Here is a 26,143-nt window from a genome sequence, read left to right as displayed (position 1 = left end):
TTATGTTCATTAGAAAATCCTAACCATTTAACATAAGCCATTTCTCCCTTTGTTTTTAAAATCTTCTCAACGAGATATACATCAGGGTGTTTTGTGAGTAAAATCTCTTCCTTATAAAAAGCTCCTTTTATGGGATTTCCCTGGTAGTCTTCAAGTAGATATGTGGTGGGGTTTGTGTTTTGTATACGTCTTATACGAAAAATCTCTGTACTAAAATTTGGAGTATATCCTTTTTCAAATATGCTCTTATATTTACTTATGCGGACGTAGTCTCCCAAATGATATTGGGAGATTTTATGTATTTTCATGTGACTATATACGGTTTTTAATAGATTTTGTTCATTTTTGGAATTTACTTCGACTGGAGCCATTTTTATTGTTCTATGTTTTTGTCGATTATATTTATCTATTAAAGCTTTATACATATCGATCCAATGGTACGTGCCATTAAAAGAAAATTCTCGAAACATTTGCGATTTTAATGTTCGATTAAAACGTTCCACAATCGACGCCTTAATTACGCTATAGGTTGAGTAGTGATTAATTGAATACTTTTCCATAAGTTTTTCAAAGTCTGAATTAAAAAATTCTTTTCCATCATCTGTTTGTAAATTTTTTGGTATCCTCCCCATACTAAGAATTTTTTGAAACGCTTTTGAAACATCACAAGCCTTTTTCGATTTAGTTGCTTCTGCCCAAGCATATTTGGAAAATGTGTCTATTACAGTCAATAGAAATTTATAACCTTTGTTTATTGTGGAATAGTTTCCCATTTCGACTAAATCAGCTTGCCAGAGGTCATCAATACCCCTCATAATAACTCTGCGACGTGGAAAGTTTTTACGAGCTTGGGTGTGAATTTCGTTAACAACGTCTCTTTTTTCCATAGCTTAGTTATGATTATTGTAGATAATGGTAGGGTTTTCAGGCATAGTAGAAATTAATTCAAATAACTGACTCAGACTTATCTTCATTTGTGTTATTTCCTGTCGAATGTTGTTAACTTCAATATTTAAATCTCTTTTTAAAATGTCTCTAGAGTGGTAGATTTGTTTTTGAAGATAAGCTTTGTTGACTGCGTCTGTATCCTCCGCCGGAGGATCCAAATTTTTAATTTTTTTATATTGGATATCGATGTTATTATGCCTGTCAATAAAAATTCCAAATATTTTTGAAACATTTTTTTTATAATGTGTTGAATTTGAAAAATGACCGAACTTATCGACACTCATTTTATGATTAATTGAGGTTTACTATTGTCAATATATTATATCCGCTTCCTTGAGTTCTTCAATAATAGAAATAATTTCATTGTTTTGATTCGTATGACCAGCTTGTTTTGATGCTATTAGGAGCTTAAGACGATCTACTAGCTCATTGGGATCGTCCCAGTATATATAGTTGGATTTTTCTGAAATTGTAGTCATTAATCCTTTACCTATGTAAGTAGTGTCAAACAGCTTTTGAATAATGTTTTTGTATTTATAACCCTTATTCCCTTTAATCCGCTCGTTCGGATTATAATTCCTCTTATGTGCGTTTGTATCTATTAATATTTTTTTATATATATCCAATTCCAATGCATCATAGTTGTGTGGCTTTCTATAAAAAAGCAACTGAAATAAGCCCGGCGTATACGCCCATGAATGATTTCCAACAATGATTTTATCTTCGTTAATATCTATTATGGAATCTCCAAATTTCCAAACTCCATTCGAATCTTTATGTGGTCCAAAAACTGTGTCTAGTTTTTTATCTCTATGTAATTTTGATAAGTCCACACCATCTTCGTCTTCTGACTGGGAAAAGAATTCCTCTTCCTCTTCGCCATCATTACCGTCCTCTATGGCATCATCAATATCTTCCTTTCCATTATCAAGTTTAGTTTTTAACTTCTTATTTTCTTCATTAAAATCGGTATTTTCAGCCTTTGCATTTGATTGTTTAATTTTGTCTTTAGATAGTTTCAATATTTTATTAATTGGTTGTGTGACTGGATCGAATGTGCGACGCAAATCCTGCAAAGTCTCCTCTTCACCCAATTTTATGCTTTGAAATTTTCTTTTTAAAATTTTTCTAGTTTTAACCAATTCCTTTAAAAGATTGGTATTCATCTTAATTTTTTTTTTTGTATAGCTTTGCTCTCTGTCTAGATATATTTGTGGTTTTGGAGTTAATTTTACAAGCTTACGTCTTCATCAATCGGAAATATATTTATTACTAAATGTAAATGTATGTATCAAACCCTTTTCTATATCGGCCACATGTGATTTCATTATCCTTATTTATTATTAAAAATCCATATTTATCTTGCCAACATTCCTGACAAATCCTCTCAAATTCTTGGAACGTCATATCACCTCTCACATGATCATTATAAATGTGTTTCATATTCATTCCATCCTGCTTGAACATAATTATAAAATTTGCATTGTCACGAACCAAATGTTTAGGTATATGCGTATATGTTTGACATAAATAAAATGAATCAATATTTTTATGTCGCCCCATAGTAAAATAGTCTCTCATGTTATTCTGCTTTTCACACGCAACATCATCAAATATCATAATTGAGTTAGGTTTCGCCATGTCTGATGAAATAACCTTCTCATTATTATTAAATGTAAAATATCCCATTCCCTTTATAGGTGTTATAAGTTGTCTTAGATACTCGTACTTGGGTTGATATAAAGATTTTGAGTATAAATAAATATTCTCAAATTTTAATCCGTTAGGGCTTTCAATTAAACTAACCATAACGTTAGTCTTTCCACAATTCGATGGTCCCACTATTAAAGCCCTTATGGAATTCGGTAGTAGACAGCTGTGCTTTATAGTTTTTGGATGATTATGAACGAAGTCTAAATTTCGCACATTAATTTTTGTATCTTGCTTAACTAATCGCATTTTGTTAACTAACTAAATTTTTTGCTTAACCAATTTATTTATTGTAGAAAAAAAAACCCGACAAGTATAAAATGCTCATATTCAATCAAAATAAAGTTAGTCGCAAAAGATCCATTCAAGGAAGAGGACTATTAAACAGATTTATTAATTCCCTACCTTTCGAACTTCATTTACCTGGATATCAATTCTGCGGACCTGGTACTAAGCTCGAGAAACGTTTGAAACGAGGAGACAAAGGCATAAATGGTCTTGACGCCGCATGTAAAACTCATGATATAGCGTATTCGAAAACCAGTGATATAGAAGAACGAAATAAAGCTGATCGAGAGCTAGCTGAAAGGGCATGGGAACGGTTTAAAGCAAACGATAGTACTTTAGGAGAAAAAATTAACTCGTATTTGGTCACCAACGCGATGAAGGCTAAAGTCAAATTTGGTATGGGTGTGGAGAAGAAAAAATATAAGAAAGCGGCAGGACAAAAAACTTTTTCGAACGCAATAAAGAAAACGACAACAATTTTAAGGAAAGAAAAACCCCAAGACATTAGCTCCGCCATTAAAATAGCAAGGAAAGCTATTCATAAAATGCTTAAAAAGAATAAAGGAGATGTAATTATCCCAAGAGTTATAAGAGTACCCAAAATTGGTGGGTTTTTGCCATTAGTACCAATTATAACAGCACTCGGCGCTTTAGGTGGACTAACTTCAGGTGTATCTTCAATAGCCAAGTTAGTTAGCTCAGCGAATAATGCTAAAAAGCAACTGGAAGAAAACATCAGACACAACAAAAGTATGGAGTCCATAGCAATGGGAAAGGGATTATACCTTAAACCATTTAAAAATGGAATGGGAATCATATGTAATAAGAGTAACATTTCAAAAAACTTTTGAAGCAGCTACCCAATCGACCTCTAACTGATTTAGATATAAAATTATTTGCACGAAAACATATTTCAAATTTTAGAGGAGTTTTTATGAGAGATAAACTTCCAAAAAATGTTCTCCATAACGAATGTGGAATAGTAAACCTTGATTCATATAAAGGATCTGGAACTCATTGGGTAGCTTATTATAAAAATGGAGACCAAGTGGAATACTTTGATAGTTTTGGAAATCTTCAACCACCAATAGAAATAATAAAATATTTAGGTAGCGATATAAAATACAATTATAATAGAAAACAAAATTTTGATTCTTTTAATTGTGGTCACTTATGTTTAAAATTTTTACTCCAATATAAACAATAAAATCCCAAATAATATTAAAATGAAAAGACATCTTGGTTTTTTTTATTTATTTTTTATTTAAATATAATGCATATATTATTTATTTTCCATTCTTTGTATTAGATTGTAAATTTTAATATCTTGTTTTATAATATGAGGCATTTTTTTACTAAACTCATAACACAGACGTAACAAATCAATTTCAATGTCCGGCTCATTGAACCCAGGTATTTCAGAAACCAGAACATTTGTCTTTTTTAGTGCTGCGCATGTTGGTATGTAGTAATTGTAGTAGAAATGAGCAATTTGTTTCCTCAATATATTGTTCCAGCAAATGAAAGATGTTAGAAATATGCCATTCCGGCATATAGACCTCCAGGCCTCGCTATCCAGTTTTATTTTGTTTTTGCCTTGAATTAAAACAAGATATGATCTGCCATTTTTATTCACAAAATCCAATTGAATGTGTTCATTTCTTTGGTCATCCAACAATTTAAATGAGTCAAGGAAAAAATCATATTGATCCAAACAAGCTTGAATGTAGGCTCTGTACGTAATTAGATGTAGCCACAATTCCCGTGTCAGTCCAATATAGTTTTTCCTTTTCTGTAACCATATTATAGGTTCGAAAAGCATGATAGAAAAGCCGCAAGTTACTTTCAAATTCAGGTCGACGAAATATTCCATCTCGAAAACAACTTCACGAGTTTGGAAATGTGAGTTTTCCTTTTTACTTTCCTGATCCATTCTTAGTGACGTTTTAAAATATACTAACGCCTTCTCCCAATAATTTTTCGAATATAAGGGCATGTTGAGATTCTTGAGATTTAGTCTTTTTCAAACCTTCCACCGAAATGTCAAATTTTAATCTACCCAATTTTGTACTGGTTGATTTTCAATATTGTCATGGAAATGATAATAGTATATATATTAAAGAATTTGCCTATATGAGTGGGTTTTCAATAGTACCAAACTATTGTTTGTTTAGGTCTCCTTTCGACAGCAGAGAACTACTGAAGGAGGGAAGAAGAAAAAACGCATACTGTAAGAAGTACGTACACGGCTTGGACTGGTCTGATGGAAAAATAAATTACAACTGCGTTGGGGATATTTTATCTCCATTGAACAGTTACAATTACGTTTTGGTGATTGGACAAATTAAAAAGGAATTTTTAGAAAAATATCTAAGTACAAATATTGTAAACATAGAATATAAAACAAGTTTCAGAAAAATGAGAAATTATTTCACTAATTGCCCAATTCATAAGGATCAAAAGTTTAAGTGTGCTGTTAATAATTTATATAAAATGTTTGTATTTATTGAAAGTAATGCAATCAATTCTTTTGATGAAATAATATATGATGAAATAAAATGTTAAATAAACAAATAAAAAGACTATGTTGTTTTAATTTATTATTTTTATTTACTTTTCTTAAAATTATTCTCGATATTTATAAAAGGTATTTTAAACATTTAAATATGGACTGTAAAAGGCGCTTGCAGTTATTTGCTGCTTCAGTTCCAATCTGCTCAGGGATTTATCCTCATCATCTAATAAAGGCTGTTTGGAAATAGAAAAGGATCCTTCGTTGATGCATCGTATGGTTATATCATCCAAAGAATTAAAACGTTTAGGCAAATATAACGTATGTCCCTCCAAGCTCAGCACTACCGCATCTCCGTATTTGGTTGTGGTCCGATAACAACCATCAATAACGTATTCATGATGCAGTACCATATCCTTCACATTTAAAATTGGTTTTAGATTTTTGTTATTAAATTTACTTATCAATTCCAAATTATCAGACATGACGCTAAGTTTGCACTTTCAATACTATTCAAGATGTGGCTTTCTTCTCACACTTTTATAGAAGCACAATGAAAACCAATATATAATGACGATGAATCCCACAATAAACAAAGGGTTACATAGCTTCCATATCAATGACATTTTTATAACACCATGATTTACGACCCAAAAAAGTATCAATCCCACTTATCAGTTACCGCCATCAATCTCTAATATCCCAATCCCAAATGAGCAAGACCCACAGCCTTCATAACATATAGTGAGGGTCACACTCAATGAATTTTTATAACTCCTTAATTGACTAACCAAATAGTTTCAATCCCACTTATCAGTTAAATCAACACCATCCCTAATAATAGCACCCACAATTAAAAACGTTGGATCCCAAATTCCTAATCCAAAAAGCAGCTTACACAAGTTCGAATCCCCCATTCCCCTTACAAAAAAGAGCTACATAGTTTCCATATCAATGACAGTTTTATAACAACATGATGAGGATCCCACAACAAAAAGGGCTAGGCCGAACCCTCCCTAGCATACATAGAGATCAATGTACAATAAGGATCCCCTAACAAAAAAGGGCTACATAATTTCCATATCAATGACAGTTTTATAACAACATAATGAGGATCCCACAACAAGAAAGGGTGACATAGCATAGAGATCAATGTACAATGAGGATCCCCAAACAAAAAAGGGCTACATAATTTCCATATCAATGACAGTTTTATAACAACATAATGAGGATCCCACAACAAGAAAGGGTGACATAGCATAGATATCAATGTACAATGAGGATCCCCTAACAAAAAAGGGCTACATAATTTCCATATCAATGACAGTTTTATAACAACATAATGAGGATCCCACAACAAGAAAGGGTGACATAGCATAGATATCAATGTACAATGAGGATCCCCTAACAAAAAAGGGCTACATAATTTCCATATCAATGACAGTTTTATAACAACATGATGAGGATCCCATTAAAAAAGTAATTAAGAAGTAATAAAGAAGTAATTAAGAAGTAATTAATATGAATTTGTATATACCAAATTCAACAAGAAAGGGTGACATAGCATAGATATCAATGTACAATGAGGATCCCCTAACAAAAAAGGGCTACATAATTTCCATATCAATGACAGTTTTATAACAACATGATGAGGATCCCATTAAAAAAGTAATTAAGAAGTAATAAAGAAGTAATTAAGAAGTAATTAATATGAATTTGTATATACCAAATTCAACAAGAAAGGGTGACATAGCATAGATATCAATGTACAATGAGGATCCCCTAACAAAAAAGGGCTACATAATTTCCATATCAATGACAGTTTTATAACAACATGATGAGGATCCCATTAAAAAGTAATTAAGAAGTAATAAAGAAGTAATTAAGAAGTAATTAATGTGAATTTGTATATACCAACTTATCCTACTTATTTTGAAGTCTACCTATGCTATAGTCGTCATACAGCTCATACAGCACGTGGTTCATGCGTCGCCTAGATTCTCCATTAACGCAAACTGGTCCGTATATTTTACGAAGAATTTTTTTCTTTCAAATACTCCAAGCACTGCCTCATCTGCTTTCACAAGTACCCATGCTTCAGAACCATATAACAGCACGGGTAGTATCAGTGCCTTCTATAGTGTAATCTTCGTCTGTCGAGAGGTGGCCTTATTTCTAAACTGCTTACTTAGTCCAAAGTAGCATCTGTTTGTCAGTATTATTCTTCGCTTAATCTCAAAACTGGTGTCATTCGTTTCGGTTACGGCGGTGCCGAGGTAGATAAAGTTACTGACTGACTTAAAGTTGTGGTTCCCAACATTCTCCATTTTCTTTATCTGCTCGGTTGTGCAAGGCTTTTTGAGTGTTGAAACCATTCATTTCGTCTTATCTTCATTTACTGAAAGACCCATTTTCACTGACTCTCTTTCGATTCTTTCAAAGGCAGCAGTAACTACTACCGATGACTGACCTATGATATTGATATCGTCGGCATAGGCGATTAGCATGTGTTCTCTTGTGATTAGTGTGCCATATCTATTCACATCTGCATCCCGTATAATCTTCTCCAACAGGATAGTAAAGAGACCACAGGATAGGCTGTCTCCTTGAAATTCTTTCCTATTCTTACGGAGAAACGCGCATCAGCAAGTGTCATCCTGCAGAGTCTTTTTAATTTTGCAGGGATACCAAACACAGCAATAGTTTGAAATATCTTTGAACGTAAAGGAATATCGAAAGTGGCCTTGTAGTCAACAAAGTGATGGTAGTTATTGGCTTGTCCTCCTCGTTTCTTTTCCAGGATTTGGCGCAGTTTGAATATCTGGTCTAAGGTGGATTTACCAGGTCTAAAGCCGCATTGATAGGGCCCAATTATCTCATTGACTTTAGGTTTTAATCTTTCACACAGTACGCTCGAGAGTATCTTGTATGCGATGGGGAGGAGACTTATTCCACTGTAGTTGGCACATTCCGTCTTGTCCTTTCTTGTGTACGGAACATAGTATGCTGACGTTCCAATCATCGGGTATGGGTCCTTCAAGCAAGAATGCGCAGATAAGCTGATGCATACGCCTTATCAGCGTGTCGCCTCTGGTCTTAAATAGTTCAGCAGGTAATCCAACGGCTCCTGCTGCCTTGTTGTACTTCAGTAGCTAGGACCCGACTGAAGTACAAGAAGGCAGCAGGAGCCGATGGGTTACCTACTGAACTATTTAAGACCGGAGGCGACACGCTGATAAGGCGTATGCATAAGTTTATCTGCGCATTCTGGCTTGAAGGACCCATACCCGATGATTGGATCGTCAGCATTCTGACTAGTAGGGAAACATTCTATACCAACATCGGAATTTGTTCTGCGGTATCCTCTTCGCCGCCTACGTCGGACACTATCAGTTGGATAAAATGTTCATTCCATATTCTCAGCATGTTATCTCTGTGTCAGTTACCAGATTTCCTTCTTTGTCTCTACAGGTGGATGTGCGTGTACCAAAGCCATCGATTTGATGTTTAATTCGTTGATAGAATTTCCGGACTTCATTCTGACTCCTGTACATCTCAATTCGCTCACACTTACGTCTTTCCATGTCCTTTTTCTTTCTGCGGAATAGAGGTTTCTCCTCTCTCCCTTTCTCCCGATACCTCTTCTTCATGTGGGGCGTTACTACTGTTTGCAGGGTTGCATTCTTGCATTATTTGCATTCTTGGCTTCAGTAGCATCTCGACACTCTTGGTCGAAATTTTTACAGTGCATTTCTATTTCTCAAGATTTTACTCACGAAATGATTAAATTGGCATCACCCTATCCAGCGGGAGGGGGTATTAATATACCCTGACTGAAACATTGCAAGTCGAAAAATTCCAAAACACACTTTCTTACTGAACTAAAATTTGTGTGTGTTTAATAAAATCATTAAGGTAACTAATAGCCAATTACCCCTAGTTGATGCCATTAACTTCGATATGACTTCAGTGCTGTGAAAAAACACAGCTTACACAACCGTCATTTTCAAATTTCGTGAGTTACGTATGTTCGATTTTTGGAAAATTTTAAAATTACGATTATTTTTTGAGCAGACCTCGTATGTATCTCCCCCTTGATCGAAAAATCCACTTAAGGTAATCGATTGAACTTAGAGGGCCATTCAAATCATTTCAAATGCATTTTGAAAACGCATTCATAGCTCACACTAGCGAAAAGCAATGTCAAAGTCACTTAAAATGAATGGCCCCTAAGTCGGTGTGTGTTCGAAACTCGAAACTAAAATTGTTGCTTATGCATGGTTTTATATAAACATAAATTTAGTTGGAATATCTTAATTTATGGGTCTGTTAACTTGGCGGCGTTGTGTGACATCCATTGAGCCAATATTGCCCCAACGCATTGTGTCCATGAGCTACATCGAGTGCTTTGTTTGTTTACTCGAACAGGACCTTCTTAAGTTATGGTGTCATGTTAGCGACATGTGTGCACACTGACAAAGCTGCACACACACACACAAATATGCATGCCCAGCCACAGCTGCTGGGGGTGAAATGATTCAAAGGGAAATTACCCAACAACACTATCCCCTCATGTCTGTGGGAGTATTGCTCTGCTATGCATTGTTTATGATGGCGCAACGAATGCGGCTAAATGACGCAAAGCCTTGAAGGATATTTCATGCGACCAGCTAAAGGTTCCAAGAGAGACATTGAGTGGGTGGCGTAAAAGGGAGAGTTCTACATTTTTCTGTGTATTTATCGAGTTTTGATGTTTGCTTACACTGATTGGACATTTTGCCCATCTCTTTTTTTTTTTGGTTTTGTGGTCAAATTGGATAAAAAAAACATTAATCTAATTTGGGGGGATATTTTGTAAAGTTCAGTACAAAGTTTTCCTTGTTGGCTTCCAGCAGTTTTGCTAAAATTTAATTTTCCCTTCATTTTGTTCCACTTTTGCACAGAGTGTCCAAAATCAAGTCTTAAAAAGTGTTTGTAATCACATTTATGTGTGTCAAGTTGGTTGGATTACATAAATGCATGTTGACTAAGGACACGTAAAGCAATTATGGCCCATAATTAAAAGGACGATGAAAGTCGTTTACCGCTGTTCTCATGGTTATATGAGGTATTTAGATGTATGGCAGAAATTATAGTTAGTGTAGTTGCCTGGAGGATCATACTAACTTAGTTGGTGATAATGACAAAATAATTAAATGAGGAAATTCATTTTAAATTGTAAAAAGTTTAAGATTTTATATTAATTTTTATTTACCGAAACAATCAATTATTTGAGCTAGACTGAGTCATATACCCTGACTCCCGGTATTCGTGGTGTTTTCCACATGTCTCAGATATCATTGCAAAATCGTAAATAACGTACTTAAAGTCTGTATTCTGCAGAATTAAAATTTTGTTAATCTAAACAATTCCTTAGGGAACAGAGATTCAAAACAAAAAAAATTCTAAGACAAGTAAAAGCGTGCTAAGTTCGGCCGAGCCGCAACCACCATGGATTTTGCTAAAAATTTTTACAAAATAAATTTAGTTGTAATTTTATTCTACATATCATACACACAGCCATTACGGCTATGAGACTTAAGGCTTTGTGAAAATTGATAGAAGATGGGAGCAGGTCATACCATTGCGGTATAATCGAGGAGACGATAGAAAACCTGGTAGCAATGGAAGAGGTTTCCCATCGGATATCTGAGACCGCACTTGAGATCGAGTGCGAGGCACTGCTGTCAGCGGCACAGTCTTGGATTGCCGGCACCCTAGTATTGCCATCTGGACGATCATGTTACACGGATGGATCAAAGCTAGAGAACAGAGTGCACCTTGGGGTGTACATTGAGAACCCAGGGACTGAGATCTGTTTTAGACTATCTGACCATAATATGGTCCTGCAGGCGGAGATCCGGGTAATCACGGAATGCCTGAGGTGGTGTGGTGCTAACGCTAGGACGTCGATAATGAAGATCTTTACGGACAGTAAACTGGCCATAAGGGCAATAACAACCAGGACATTGAGGTCAATAATAGACTTTCAGTGTAAGAAGGAGATTAACGCCTTCTCAGAGAAAGCCACGATCCGCATGAATGAAAAAGTAGACAATTTTGCAGTGAAGGCCAGAGAAGTGGCGTCAACAAACTTGGTTAACCCGAAGTTTTGCGGGTCGACACAGTTCGAGTTAAGAGCCTGGGCTACGAATGTGCATGTAACACTGTGGAACAATGGTCGACAGGATGACGAAGATCCTATGGGGGGATCAAGATTGTGAGAAGATAAGGCTACTACTGAAAGGAAGCAATTAGGGGGACAGGATAGCTATTGCTATCACAACAGGACACACATGACTACGAGCTCACTTATGCATATGCTTCGGCAAGTGATAGCATGTGTAGGGTATGTGGAAAAGATGATGAGCCGTTGGCGCATTTTCTATGTCATTGCCCGGCTTTCGCAGCTAACAGACCCCGACACTTGGGTGGGGACACCATACCATAGATAAACCAGCTAAGGGGGGTGGTATGAAAATCAATTAGGGATTTTGTAAACTACACAGAATTGCTGAAATTTTCTTTTTCGAGGTTACTTTTAAATATCAAGAGCACACAACAAGCCGATTACTGGCTTAGGTGTATGTCCATAGTAGCATGGGACGGATTAATATTCGAACCCTCGTTTTAACCTAACCTATTCCCAAATCCACTACTTTAGTATGTGGTATGCCTTGCACCCAGAAAGAAGAGAGATAGACCCACAGGTAAGTATACGAATCGAATCACATTCTGATTCCATTTAGGTACGCTCATCTGACAAACATACGGCTATGTTTGTCTGTCCGTTCTTCTGTCGGTCTGTCTATGTTAGTTGTGTAGAAAGTAAAAGTCGCAATTTTCAGCCGATTGTCTTCAAATTTGGCTTAGAGAACTTTTTTGGCATAAAGACGACGCTTATTGAAGCTAGAAAAAATCGGTTCAGATTTTTATATAGCTCCCATACACATGTTAGTCCGATTTGGACTTAGATTGCAATAACATATTGATTTGCTAAAAGATTCTCACGAAATTTGGCATAAAGGATTATTTTATGACTCTCGAGATTGCTTAGAAACTTCGGTACATGTCTCGTCCCATTTTCCCTTTTAGAGCTTTGGTCAGGGTATCTCTTTACAGAATTTTTCAAAATTTTGCACAATGCCTTCTTTAATGACTTTTCCAATGTGTACCGATTTTAATCGAAATTGTTTTAGATTTAGATACAGCTCCCACATATATTTTCTTCAGAATTTACCTAAAAATTTGGTGATTTGTTAACCGACCCTCATGAAATCATGCACGAAGTTTCCTCCTAAGACTCTTTTGATCAGTGCTGAATGCAGATCGGTTCAGATTTAGATATAGCTTCTATATATGCATAAATATGTGTCTCCCGATTTTCACTTTTAGGGCCTTTGAAATAACTCCTAGAGCCACTGCAAGCACATTTATTGACCAATCTTGCCAAAATATTGCACAACGCTTTCCTCGATGACTTCCACAATATAAATAGAGTTTGGTCAAAATCGGTTCAGATTTAGATATAGCTCTCATATATATGTTCGTCCGATTTGCAGTAATAATGCAATAAAATTGTCATTTGTTAACCGATTCTCACGAAATTTGGCAGGAAGGATTTTTTTACGACTGTCAACCTTGCTGGTGAATTTCATGAAAATCGGTTAAGATTTAGATATAGCTCTCATATATAAATATATCGCCCGATTTTAACTTCTAGAGTTATAGCAAGCGCATTTATTGACCCATCTTGCCGAAATTTTGCAAAATGCTTTCCCCGACGACTACCACAGTATCTGAGGAGTTTGCTCGAAGTCGGTTCAGATGTAGATATGCAAATGCAAAAAAATTCAAATTTTGCCCATGAACATTCCACTAACGAATAGGGGCAAACTTCTCACATATCAATGAGTGCATTCCGATTCAATTTTAAGCTCAATAATAAGGTGCCTCCTTTTTATAGCCGAGTCCGAACGGCGTGCTGCAGTGCGACACCTCTTTAGAGAGAAGTTTTACATGGCATAGTACCTCACAAATGTTGCCAGCATTAGGGGGGGGGGGGAAACCACTGCTGAACATTTTTTTTTGATGGTCTCTCTCGAACCCAGGCGTTCAGCGTCATAGGCGGATATGCTAACCTCTGCGCTACGGTTGCCTCAGATGTAGATATAGCTCTCATATATATGCAATAAAATGGTCTTTTTTTAACCGATTTTCTCGAAGTTCGGCAGGAGGGATTTTCTCTTGACTTTCAATGTTGCTGGTGAATTTCATGGAAATCGGTTCACATTTGGATATAGCTGTCATATATGTATATCGCCAGATTTCCACCCCAAGAGCCACTGCAAGCGCATTGTTTGACCAATCTTGTCAAAATTTTGCACAACGCTTTCCTCGACGACTATCACATTATCTAAGAAGTTTGCTCGGAATCGGTTCAGAATTAGATATAGCTCCCATATACACGTTCGTCAGATTTTGGGTTACTTGCACATAATGTTGTCATTTGTCAACCATTGTTTTTACAGTTTGAACATGGTTGCTCGCCGAGGTCCATCAAAATTGGTTCGGAATTGGATATAGGTCTCACATTGTACTTATAGGGTAGGTGTAGGATATTATACAGTCGGCACTGCCCGACTTTTGCCCTTCCTTACTGGTTTGTTTTAATTTCAATTTTGGATTTTTATTTCTATTCACTCTAGGTTTCCCTTTTTTTTTTACTTGACTATTTTTTTATTGTCACATAACTGACCTTAATATCCATTTTTTCAACCTTTTTATAACACATGCTATGGAAATGTCTTCCGTTTTGCTGCTGTTACTTTTCAATTCAAAAAATCTAAAATTGCTCATACATTACCCACATATACACACACCAACGCATACCCAGATTGAAAATAAGAAAGAAGAAGGACACACCACTTAGAGACAAAAAAAGCGAAGGGCATTTTATGTTGGCGTTCTTTTGTTTTGCGACATGAAACAAACACCCATAGGAAGAAGGAACGACGAGATCCTTGCCATTCAAACGTACTGAGAATCTGAATGTTAATGCGCGACTGCTGCTCGTATCCATGAATCATGGGCGAACGAGGTAAATAAAACGCATACACGTTCGCTAGACAATGACACATTCAAAGTGTCCCTTTGTGGCTCAAACAAGGACTGTACATACGTGGCAAAGAACGGTGTGTAGGTATGGGCGCCCATTGAATTCCACCCTAGATGGTTATTAAAAAAAAAAGTCATATCGTTAATGTGTGCATTGTTCCCGATACTCAAGTTCAGCCACATTGTTTTGTTGCCGGATGCGCCAAGTTGTTGCTCATCTTATGGTCATGCCTCAACAACGGAGGGAAAAAAACAATGTCAAGTGACTTTAGAGGAAATATTTAAGGTGCTGTTATTTGTTTTAAGGGGAAGGAGGAGGAGGGATGCGAAAACAGTATATGTGATAGTCTATGCTTTTTAATATCAAAAAAGAAATTCAAGACTAATTTGCAAAAGAAATGCACTTTTTGATGATTTTGTTCTCATATAAAGATGATTTCCATATAATCTATTGAATAAGTTTCACACCACCCTAATATACAAAAAGTTTATTAATGCTCCTTCTATTAATTCATACCATGTTACATATATTCCAGGGTTCTTAAGAACTTTGCACGCCTGTTTTAAGATTTCCCACATCTACTTAACACAGATTCGTGACTATGAAATGCATTAGCTGCCATCAAAAATTTATGTATTTTTAAAACCAAAACAAAAAGTAATCCTGTGAGAATTATTCAATTATATTTATTACATCTTTGTACATTCTTCATAACAGAAAGTATGTTTGGGATTTCTCAATTCAACTTTCACGACATGTAAAAGCATATTAATATTGTTCTAGAACAAGTAACTTGTAAGCATCCCGTCTATTGTTAAGTAAGGCCGTATTTCAAGAATCCACAACCACGAATTCTGCTAAAAATGTACATAAATTAGTTAAATTGATTTTCAAACAAGTAAAAAGGCATTAAGTTCGGCCGGGCCGAACTTTGGATACCCACCACCTCGGGTATATATGTAAACCCCATTTTGTCAAAATCCAGTGAAAATTGGATAACTTAAGCACCGAAATTCGGCTCGGATATAGAGTGGTCTAACAGATATGCCACAATTCAATTTTTTAGATTAAAATATTGGTCTTTTTGGCAGATATATCCAATTATAAACCGATCTGAACCATATTAAGGTCGGATATCGAGAGGCTGAGAAAAACTCGCTGTTTCAAATTACAGCAAAATCGGGTAAGAAATAAAGCTTTTATGGGCTTCAGTCCCCTATCGGCAGATTGGTCTATATGACAGCTATATCTAAATATAGTCCGATCTGTACCGTACCGCGGATGTTGAGAGGCTTAAAACTGCGCACTATATAAAATTTCAGCGAAATCGGATAAAAAATAAAGCTTTTATGGCCTTCAGACCCCTTATCGGAAGATCGGTCTATATGACAGCTATATCTAAATATAGTCCGATCTGAATTATATTTAGGTCAGATGTTGGGGGACTTAAAATAACCCACTGTTTTAAATTTCAGCAAAATCGGATTAAAAATAAAGCTTTTATGGTCTTCAGACCCTTTATCGGGAGATCGGTCTATATGACAGCTATATCTAAATATAGTCCGATCTGAACCTTATTTGGGTCATTTGTCGGTAGGCTTTAAGCTACTAACTGTTTCAAATTTTAGCAAAATCGGATGAAAAATAAAGTTTTTATGGGCATTGGACCCAATATCGGAAAATCGGTCTATATAGCAGCTATATCCAAATATGGTACGATTTGGTCCGTTCAAGAACTTAACCAGCGTGCATTAAAAATACGTATCTGTGCCAAATTTCAGCTCAATATCTCAATTTTTGAAGGCTCTAGAGTGATTAGGTCAGACGGACGGACCGACGGACGGACAGACACACGGACATCGTTAAATCGTCTTAGAATTTTATGTCGATCCGAAATATTTATACTTTGTAGGGTCGGAAATTCATATTTCGATTTGTTGCAAACGGAATGACTAAATTAATGTACCCCCTATCCTACGGTGGTGGGTATAAAAATAAAACTGTGTAATCATATTGATGGATTGATTCTTGGCCTATATGAGGGAAATTTTAAGTGTGAGTATTGAAATGCTTAGGCGTACTTCACAAAAGTGGGAGTAATATCTTGGATATATTTCGGTGAGTGTTGATGTGAGTGTTGGAGAGTTCAAATGTAATTTTTATACCAAGTTTTAGCTAAATCAGATAGGGCTTCAAGGGACAAGTCAAATAAAAGAATAACTTTGTATGGGAGCTTTATCTTAATCTGAACCGATATGTCTCATTCACAATCCTCAACGACCTACATCAGTTAGATGGAATGGAAATTGGCCCATGAACATAAATGAACAGGAGAAAACTTTTCACAAATAGGTGCTGTACGATTCAAGTTTAAGTTCAATGATAAGGGACCTGCTTCTTATAGCGGGGTCCGAAGGGCTTGCAGCAGTGCGACTCCTCTTTGGAGATAGGGTTTATATGGCTGTCATACTCAATGGTACAGTACCACACAAATGTTGGCAGCAGAAGCAGAGGATAACCAGCGCTGTAAATGTTTTCCGATTTGCAGGAACCCAGTTGTTCATCATCATAGGCGGACATGCTAAACTCTGCGCTACGTTGGCCTCAGTTAGAAGTATTGCAACGTTTACATTTGGACTTGTACATGATATTTTATCTTGCCCACTGTGCTTCATTAGTAGACCTCTATTCATTTTATATATGACGTAATGAATTACATTTTACGACAATCCTGGCCACTGTGCTATCGTTTTGTTTCTTTCCACTGTGACGTGATAACCATTCGCTGATGTTCACATTAATCGCCCATACAACTATTCATACATACGTTAGACATGTCCAGTCGACATGTCTATAGACACATTTGTCTACATAAATACGCATGGTCCAGTCACACAACCATTCATACACACATTGACACACAAATGGGGATGCGATCGTCACGACCGGCCAGCCAGCATGCTAAACACATTTGTTTACAAAAATACGCATGTCCGGCCATTCAGCCATTCATACTTATATTGGTTGCAGTACAAGTGATGAACGGACGCACCAATGTAAAGGGCATGGGGTCGGGCATAAAAATGGGCATTTCGCTTATTGGCACAGGTACTCGCATTGATTGTCGTTATTCGATATCTATATTAACAAGACAAGTGGCATTTAATTATCACTTGGTTGATGTAGCAATTGCTACTTAATGTCACATCCTTCTAAGGCTGGTCATGAGTCGTTGAGCAGACAGAATAGTAAGACGTGTGGCATAGCCTGCACTCAGAAATTCTCGAAGCCCTAGGATTTCGTCACCGAATAACGCGATTTGTTCGCATCCTCACTGACGGATCCGTTGGTACCATAAATAATGTGACTCGTGCGTATTCTAACGCTGATTTGCTCGCATCCTAACGTCAGTAGTGCATCCTATCGCTGATTCGTTCCTAATCATGGACCATATCGGTTCATGTTTGGATTTTTTTTGACTTCTTGAGCCCCTGGAAGCCGCAATTTTTGTCCGATTTGGATGCAATTTTGCACGTACTGTTCTGTTATGACTTCCAACAACTGTGTCAAGTACAGTCCAAATCCTGTGCTAAGTATGGTTAAAATTGGTCTATAACCTGATATAGCTCCCATATAAAACGATCTCCCGATTTGACTTATTGAGGCTCTAGAAAGCGCATTTACCGCCCGATTTGATTTACATTTTGCACAGTGACTTTTTCTAAACATACTTGCCAGGTATGGTGACGTCATCTTTTTGGGGTCAGACCACCTCTCCACAACTCTCACCATCGACCGACCACCCGACTTCATAACCTCTGAGCGCCATACGTTTATCAATCAGAAGACGGCCGATTGGGCTAGCTTCAGAGAGTATACCAATCGCCGCTTCAGTGAACTGCCACCCCCCTCGGATGTGCTAGTTGCCAAGAGGAAATTCTGAGACATCATTACCGCAGCATCCGCTCGCTTTATACCAGCCGGTCAAATATCCCAAGTGCGGCCCAATTCCCCGGCGCAGGCAGTGGTACTCGCAGACGAACGGGATGAGATTTGTTGTATGTACTCCACTAACCTCAGAATCAGCGAGCTGAATTTGGAAATAAACAGGGTAGTCAACGAACATGGGCGGAATTTAACTTAGGAACCGGTTTAGGCTAGCTGTGGTCTTTTGTTAAGTCACTCTCGATCCCCGGTAGACGGGATGACAGGACATCAGTCACTTTTGGCGAAGTAACCGTTACAGATCCGAAGAGTTGCGCCAGGTTGTTCAACCGTAAATTTCTTGCCCATCCCGAGAGCGACAGGGCAAGGAGGAGAGCCATTCGCCGCATCCGTGGTCTCTGAGCCATCACAATTTACCGTGGGCGAAGTTACGAATGTCATCCGTGGCTCCAAATCATCCAAGGCGTTGGGCCCCGACGGAATTTCTACATTGATGTTGAAGAATCTGGATTTAAGTTCCTTACTACTGTCCTTAACATGGGTTTGAACACTCAAATAGTTCCCTATGACTGGAAAATGGGCAGAGTGATCCCGCTACTGAAGCTTGGAAAAGACCCGAGTTTGGGGGAGTCGTACTGACCGATCTCCCTTCTCTCACCAGTGGCAAAGACGCTTGAGGCATTACTCCTCCCGAGCCTCGTAGGAGAATTTCCATTCGTCGAGTATCAACATGGATTTGGAAGACTGCATAGAACAACAACTGTTTTGCATGCCATCACCGCACACATTTGTCGTGGCTTCAACCAGCCCAGGCCATGTGATAGGACGGTCCTCGTGGCACTGGACCTATCGAAGGCATTCGACATTCGGTCAGCCAAACTGCCAAACTATTTGAGGACATCGGCAGCGCGTCCCTCTAGCCAGGACGTGGTCGCCACTTGTTGGTGGAATTTAGGGATAAGTCGAAGTCGAAGCACCGTAAAGTGAAACAGGGAGTTCCCTAAGGTGGGGTGATATCTCCGGCACTGCTCAACCTCTACCTATTCTCCATTCCACCCCCTCCAGACGACATAGAGATTGTATCATATGCGGACGATTGTACGATCATGGCATCAGGCCCCCCATTGATGACATCTGCGATAGGTTCAACGTCTACTTTAACGAACTTGCCTCATATTTCGCTGCAAGAAATCTGAAGATATCTGCCATCAAATCTTTAGCCACATTGTTCTCTACAAATACGCGTGAGGGGAATACTGAGCTTACTGTGATGGAGAAATGATTCCGACCATCAAGTGTCCCAAAATACTTGGCGTCCCCACATGCCACAGCAATTTGCCATAAAGTCAAAAGGAGAAACAAGGTCTTCCACGTTACTTGCTGGGAGCACTTGGGGTGCAGACAACGGAACCTTGTTGACCTCGTATAAAAGCAATTGGCCGGTCTTTGGTAAGTTATGCAGCGCCAGTGTGGTCTTGCCAGCTATGTGACACGCAGTAAAAAAATAATCAGATCTGTCAGAATGCCGCCTTCCGAACTACGACGGGCTGCCTTCTCAGTTCTCATGTGGACTATGTCCATCAGGAGACAAAGATCCTACCAGTACGAAGACATAACTATTTGCTGTCTTAGCAATACCTTTTGGGCTGTTATCGCAGAGACCATACAAATCATCATCTTGTGGATAGGTAGCCACCGACCAGCCACTACTTGATCTAGAGCGTGAGGTGGAGCGCTACAAGAGAGAATCTCTAGATCAAGCGGCATATCAAGCAGGTCTAGAAAACATTCATGTAGACACGGTAGCAGATGCGGTAAATGCTTACCGGGTGAATGTAGTCCTTGGAGAACGACCGCCTCCTATTGCACCTGAAGAAATTGACCTCCCTCGGGAAACCAGAATGGTTCTGGCTCAATCACGTTCCGGCAGATGCAGCTGCCTCAACTCCTACAGAGCCGGGATTGATGCCGACGTGCAAGATGTATGTCCCGATCTGGCTGGGCACCTAAGCAGGTGACGTGTGCCGTGCGACCACACGGCACACGTCACCTGCTTAGGTGCCCAGCCAGACCCACTCGACCCAGACTTAGATCTGTGTGGACGCAACCTGCTACAACAACAACAACCTTTTGACATACCTCCCACTTATTAATAAATTTGAATTTAAATAAGCTCCTTCTTCTTCCGTAGCATATAGTCCTTAATTATTAAATATCTATGCAAGTATATTTAAACTTACCAGAAACCACACAAGTCCCCGAATGTCGTGTTATGCTGCAAAATACGAATACAAATTGGAATTAATTGAAATGGACTAAATATAAGATTGCTTTCATTTAGTACAAGTGTCCAGCTAACTTTGAACAAATTCAATACGAATCTAAATCGCATTGTGAATAGTAATTAGATTGAACACAACCAATCACACATACACACACTCACAAGAAATTTCCGGAGACACAAGAGCCTAATCATATTTGGCGTCAAGCCGACCGACCAATTCTGTCATTCCGATACATCACATCTTTGCTACAGAAGTTACAAATTCTAAATGGTATTTCTTCTGGGAGTTCTTGTGACCCCTGAATTAATCAATGAAATAGGAAGGAACAGCATGTGGTCTTGCAGTGAAAATGAAATTTGCAGGACAAATGGCATCGACATGTAAATGCTGATGATATGGATAGGCACTGGGAGAAAAAAAGCTAAAATTTTTGTTCAACATTTCCAAAGGCAAAACAATAACTTTTTAGACAGGCTTCCGACAGATATTGTACAAAGATTGATGGATGGTCTGATCGTGTTGTTACATAACAGGGTCTTACACCAATATTTCAAGGTGCAGCAGACATAATGACAAAGTTTGAAGGGATGCAAATTATTTTAGAAAATATTTATTTTCGACAATTAAAGATCTTTTAGTGAAATGCTACGAAAATAGTATATCGCTTGACTAAGTGCCTTTATCTGAATCCCATATGATCTTTATTGGTCTACGAATTTAAGCTTGGACGTAAGGTGTACTCTATTCTTAAAATATTTCAATTCAGCCCGATATTCTCATGATGTCTGATTTAGTGGTGTTTTCGGGGGAGAGGTGGTCCCCCAGACACTTGGACCTGAAAAATATCAAATACCATTTATTTAAACCCCGTATTGCCATTGGCTTAGGAGCAGTTTACAGGATGAGGCGTCCCCCAAATACATGGCCCCAAAATAGGTTATTAAAATCGTTTTCTAATCTCAAATACCTCTCATTTGAGCCACATATTGGCATGGTCGAAAAATGTTTTTTCCCTTTGGGGGTGTTTCGGGAAAGGGGTGATGACCTAAATACATGGTCTTGCATTTGGATATCAAATTCGTATTATACTCCCAAATACCTATATTTGAGCCGCATATTGCGATGGTCACTAAAAAATAGCTGTATGTGGGGTATTTGGGGAAAGGACCAGACCAGAAAAATCGTTTCGAAAATGGGTATCATTTCTTGCTCTACCCCCCACTACCTTCCATTTAAGCTCCACATTGACATGGTTGGTAAATATTCCCGATTTAGAGGCGTTTTGGTGATTGGAGTGGTCCCCCAAACAATAAGCCCTGAAAATATATCAGCAACGTGCTCTATTCTCATGTATCTATATATCATTTATTTGAACCCTCATTGCCCTCAAAATTGGATATCAAATTCGTTTTCTAATCTCATTTAAACTCCTTATTGCAAAAGTCTGAAAATATGTCCGGTTTGGGGTATTGACCCTAAAAACTATGAATATTTAGTTCGACTCTCTTTAAGACCCAAATTGTCTTGGTGGGCAAATACGTCCTATTTGGGTGTTGTTATGGTGGTGGGACGTCCGCTAGACAGTTGGCCCCTAATGTTAATATCAGATACGTGGTCTACTTCCACATACCTTTAATTTGAGCCCCATATTTCCATAGTCGGCAAACATGACCGGCTTGGGGGGTGTTTTGGGGGATGGGCGGCCACTCAGTGAGTTGGCCTTGAAAATATATATCAGATTCATGTTCCACTTTAAAATCCCTCTTATTTCAGCCCCATATTGCAATAGTCAGAAAATACTTACTATTTGGGTGGTGTTGTGGGAGTGGGGTGGCCCTATAGACACTTTTCACGAATATTGATATCAAATTTGTGCTTTACTCCCAAAGACCTTTCATTTGAGCCCCATATTGCTATGGTCGTAAATTTGTCCCCTTTGGGTGATGTTTTTGGTGAGAGGCGGCCCCCAAACATTTGGTCCCATATTTGGATATCAGATTCGAATTCTACACTCGAATACCTTTTATTTAAGCCCCATATTCCCATGGTCAGTATATAAGTCCTGTTTGGGGGGTGTTTTGGGAAAGATGTAGACCCCCAGAAAGGTGGTCCCACATTTGGATATCAGATTCGTATTCTACTCGGAAATACCTTTCATTTGAGTCCCATATTGGCATGGTCGGTAAATATGTCCGATTTAGGGATGTTTTGGGGCTTAGGGTGGTCCCCCTAGCAATTGGTCCGACAATTGGATATCAGATCCGTTTTCTTATCCTTAATATCTTTCATTTGAGTCCCATATTGTCGTGATTGGTCTAAATATATATTTGGTAGGTTTTAGGGTGGGGCAGCCCTCCTAGGTATCCCATCCGAAATTTGGATACAAATTTGAATTTTTAGGGTACTATATGAGAGTACACAAAATTTCGCTTAAATCGCACCACCCATCTTCGAGATCTGGCGTTTCTGAAAATTTGGATAAGGTGAAGGGTCCGCCCCCCCTTCAATATCAAAAAAATTTAGTACCTTATTTTCACCAAGGGGTCATTATGCACCATCTGGGAAAATTTCAAGAAAATCGGTTCAGCCGTTTCTGAGTCTATAAGGAACACACAAACATACAAACAAACACAAATTGATTTTTATTTATAAGATATAAGACTAGCTGAACAGGGCTCGCCCCGCTACGCTTCCTTCACTCTCTGATTTCATCTGAGCCCTATACAGTCACGTCAGGAAATAAGTCCTCTTCAGGGGTGCTTTGGATGTTAGGTCTACTTCATTCTTTTGGATTTGGCGGAGCCAAACTCTTTGCCTCGAAGGTGGATATCAGATTCATACTCCACTCCGGTCGGTATGGCGTCCCTGAAACACTTGGCCATGAAACATATACAGATTTGAGTCCCTTTTTGCCATAATCCACAAATATGTCCAGTTTGAGGGGTATGCAGGGTGGGACGGCCACTCACGTACTTAGCCCTGAAGAAATATCAGCATCGTGATCTGCTCTCAAATTTATTTTATTTGAGCCCCAATTGCCATTGTTTTTGGAGGAGTTTATGGGGTGGCACGACCCCCAAACATTTGGCCTCAAAATTGGATATCAAATTCGTTTTCCACCATCAAATACCTAATATTTATCGCTATAGTAGGTAATCCTGACCGATTTGAAGGGAAATTAGAGGCGGACCTTGATGTAATATCAGCATCGTGTTATAGCGCGATATGTTTAAGCCCCATAATGTCAAGCACTCTGAAGGTGGCTATCAAGATATTCAGGGCTACGGGTCTCGTTCAGATTCACACTTATTCATTTTTTTTTTTGTGTTGATTATTTACATTCAAAATCATATTTCAAATCTACCACTTGGAATACCACATTCTAAAAGATCCGCAGGTCCTCCTGTGTCCATCCCAATTTGAGGGTAAACATTGTTCCCTACTACCAAATACCTTTTATTTCGGTCCTATTCTATCCTGATTGGCCTTCATATATTATTTTTAATTCCTTTTTATTTGGGTAGGATAGGGGGAGGAGGATTGCCCTCTGACATGTCCTTTCATTTGAGTACAATTTATTCTCCAAGTGGAAATGGTCGGTCCCCCCGACGCTAAGAACCAAACGACAATTTGTTTGAGTCTTTTACTATCGGAATCTACATGTCCTGCGGAACGGTGAATCCTTATAGCAACATTAGATTCGAAATATACTGTCATAGACTTTTCTTTGAATTGGCATATTATCCCGGCCGTACTAACGTCCTATTGAAGGGTATTTAGTGGGTGGGCCGTTCCCACACTCTGTCCTAAATGTGTATACCAGATTCGTAGTTAACTCCGAAAGACCTTTTATTCGATGCCCATTTTGTGACGTTGGACATTTATGCCCGATTTGGGGGTTTTTGGGGTTGGGAAGGCCCCGAAGACATCTTGGACCAAATTCTTATAACATATGTGTACTTAGCTTCTAGACATCTTTCTTTTGATACCCGTATGTCGTGTTGAGAGGTTTCGGGGGGTGGGAAGTAGTCTCAGGCACCATGGAACACATTTTTATATCAGAATTGGACTCTACCTTTAAATAGCTTTCATTTGATATCCATATGTCCTGCAGAATAATATGGATATCAATATCGTGCTGCACTTCCGAATCCCTTTAATTTGAGCCCCATATTGCCATGGCCGGTAAATATGAACCGGCAATTTGCACTGAAAATTTATATCAAATTCGTTCTTTATTCCCAACGGAAATGAAATTCAGTTTAGGGGGTGCTTTAGGGCGTACCCCAAAACAATTGGCTCCAAAGTTGGATATGAAATTTGTTTTCTACTCTGAAATATCTTTCATTTGAGTCCCATATTGTAATAATGGGTCAAATGACACATTTGATGTATCTTTAGGAGGAAAAGCGCCGGAAATTTTAATGTCATATTCGTAATCTACTCCCTAATACCTTTCATTTAAGTCCCATATAGCCATGGTCGGCTAATATGTCCATTTGGGGGTATTTGGGGGTGGGCAACCTCCCGTTACTTGGACCTAATGTTTTATGCCATTTTTGTAATCTACTGCCTAATACTTTTGATATGAGTCCCATACTGACATGAACTTCGAATATATCTATTTAGAGAAAATTTTAATACCATATTTCTTTTTCTGGTCTCCAATACCTTTCATTTTATACCCTTATTGTGCCCATCGGACCACTTTCGGATATGGGTGGCGTTTTCAGGGTAAGGGGGAGGGTTCGCCTCCACCCGATATCTAAAAATTATTAAAATTCCAGACAAACGTACACAATCTATGAACATTTTAAGAAAATCGGTTCAGCCATTTATCATATAGTCATAATGGGTCTAATGGTGTTTTTGAGGGGTGGCGTGAACCCCTATACTTCGATCTGATTTCGTATGCCAAATTCGAAATCTACTCCCTTATACCTTTCGTTTGAGCCTCATATTGAAATGAACGTCCAATAAGTCTGTTTGGGGGAGTTTTGGTGTTGGGGCGGCCCGATGGGTACTTAGACTCAAATTAAAATACCTTATTCGTATTCTACTCTCCAATACCTTTCATTTGATACCAATTTTGTCCCCACGCATTGGTCCACTTTTGATTTGGGGTTGTGTTTTTGGCATAAAGGGGAAGGTCCGTCCCCCGTGCGATATCGAAAAATTATATACCAATGTTTCCCTCCAGACCACCCCACACAATATGCGAAAATTTCAAGAAAATCGGTTCTGCCGTTTTTCAGTCTATCCAGATCACCCTACACAATTTGCGAAAATTTCGAAAAA

At 38.2% G+C, this 26,143-nt stretch overlaps 1 protein-coding gene across 1 annotated transcript in view; it reads right to left on the bottom strand.

The window, feature by feature from the left end:
- LOC106085877 (cGMP-specific 3',5'-cyclic phosphodiesterase) overlaps positions 1-26,143 on the bottom strand; it is a 377,334-nt gene that overhangs the window by 143,064 nt on the left and 208,127 nt on the right. The window contains exon 4 of the mRNA XM_059363771.1: positions 20,801-20,835. The gene's annotated coding sequence lies outside the window, so the exon portion shown is untranslated. The remainder of the gene's footprint in view (positions 1-20,800; positions 20,836-26,143) is intronic.

Source organism: Stomoxys calcitrans, chromosome 2 (assembly GCF_963082655.1).
Source record: "Stomoxys calcitrans chromosome 2, idStoCalc2.1, whole genome shotgun sequence".
NCBI classification, from domain to species: Eukaryota; Metazoa; Arthropoda; class Insecta; order Diptera; family Muscidae; genus Stomoxys; species Stomoxys calcitrans.
The sequence above is the reverse complement of the archived record's forward strand: the minus strand, read 5'-3'. Positions and strand labels throughout refer to the sequence as shown.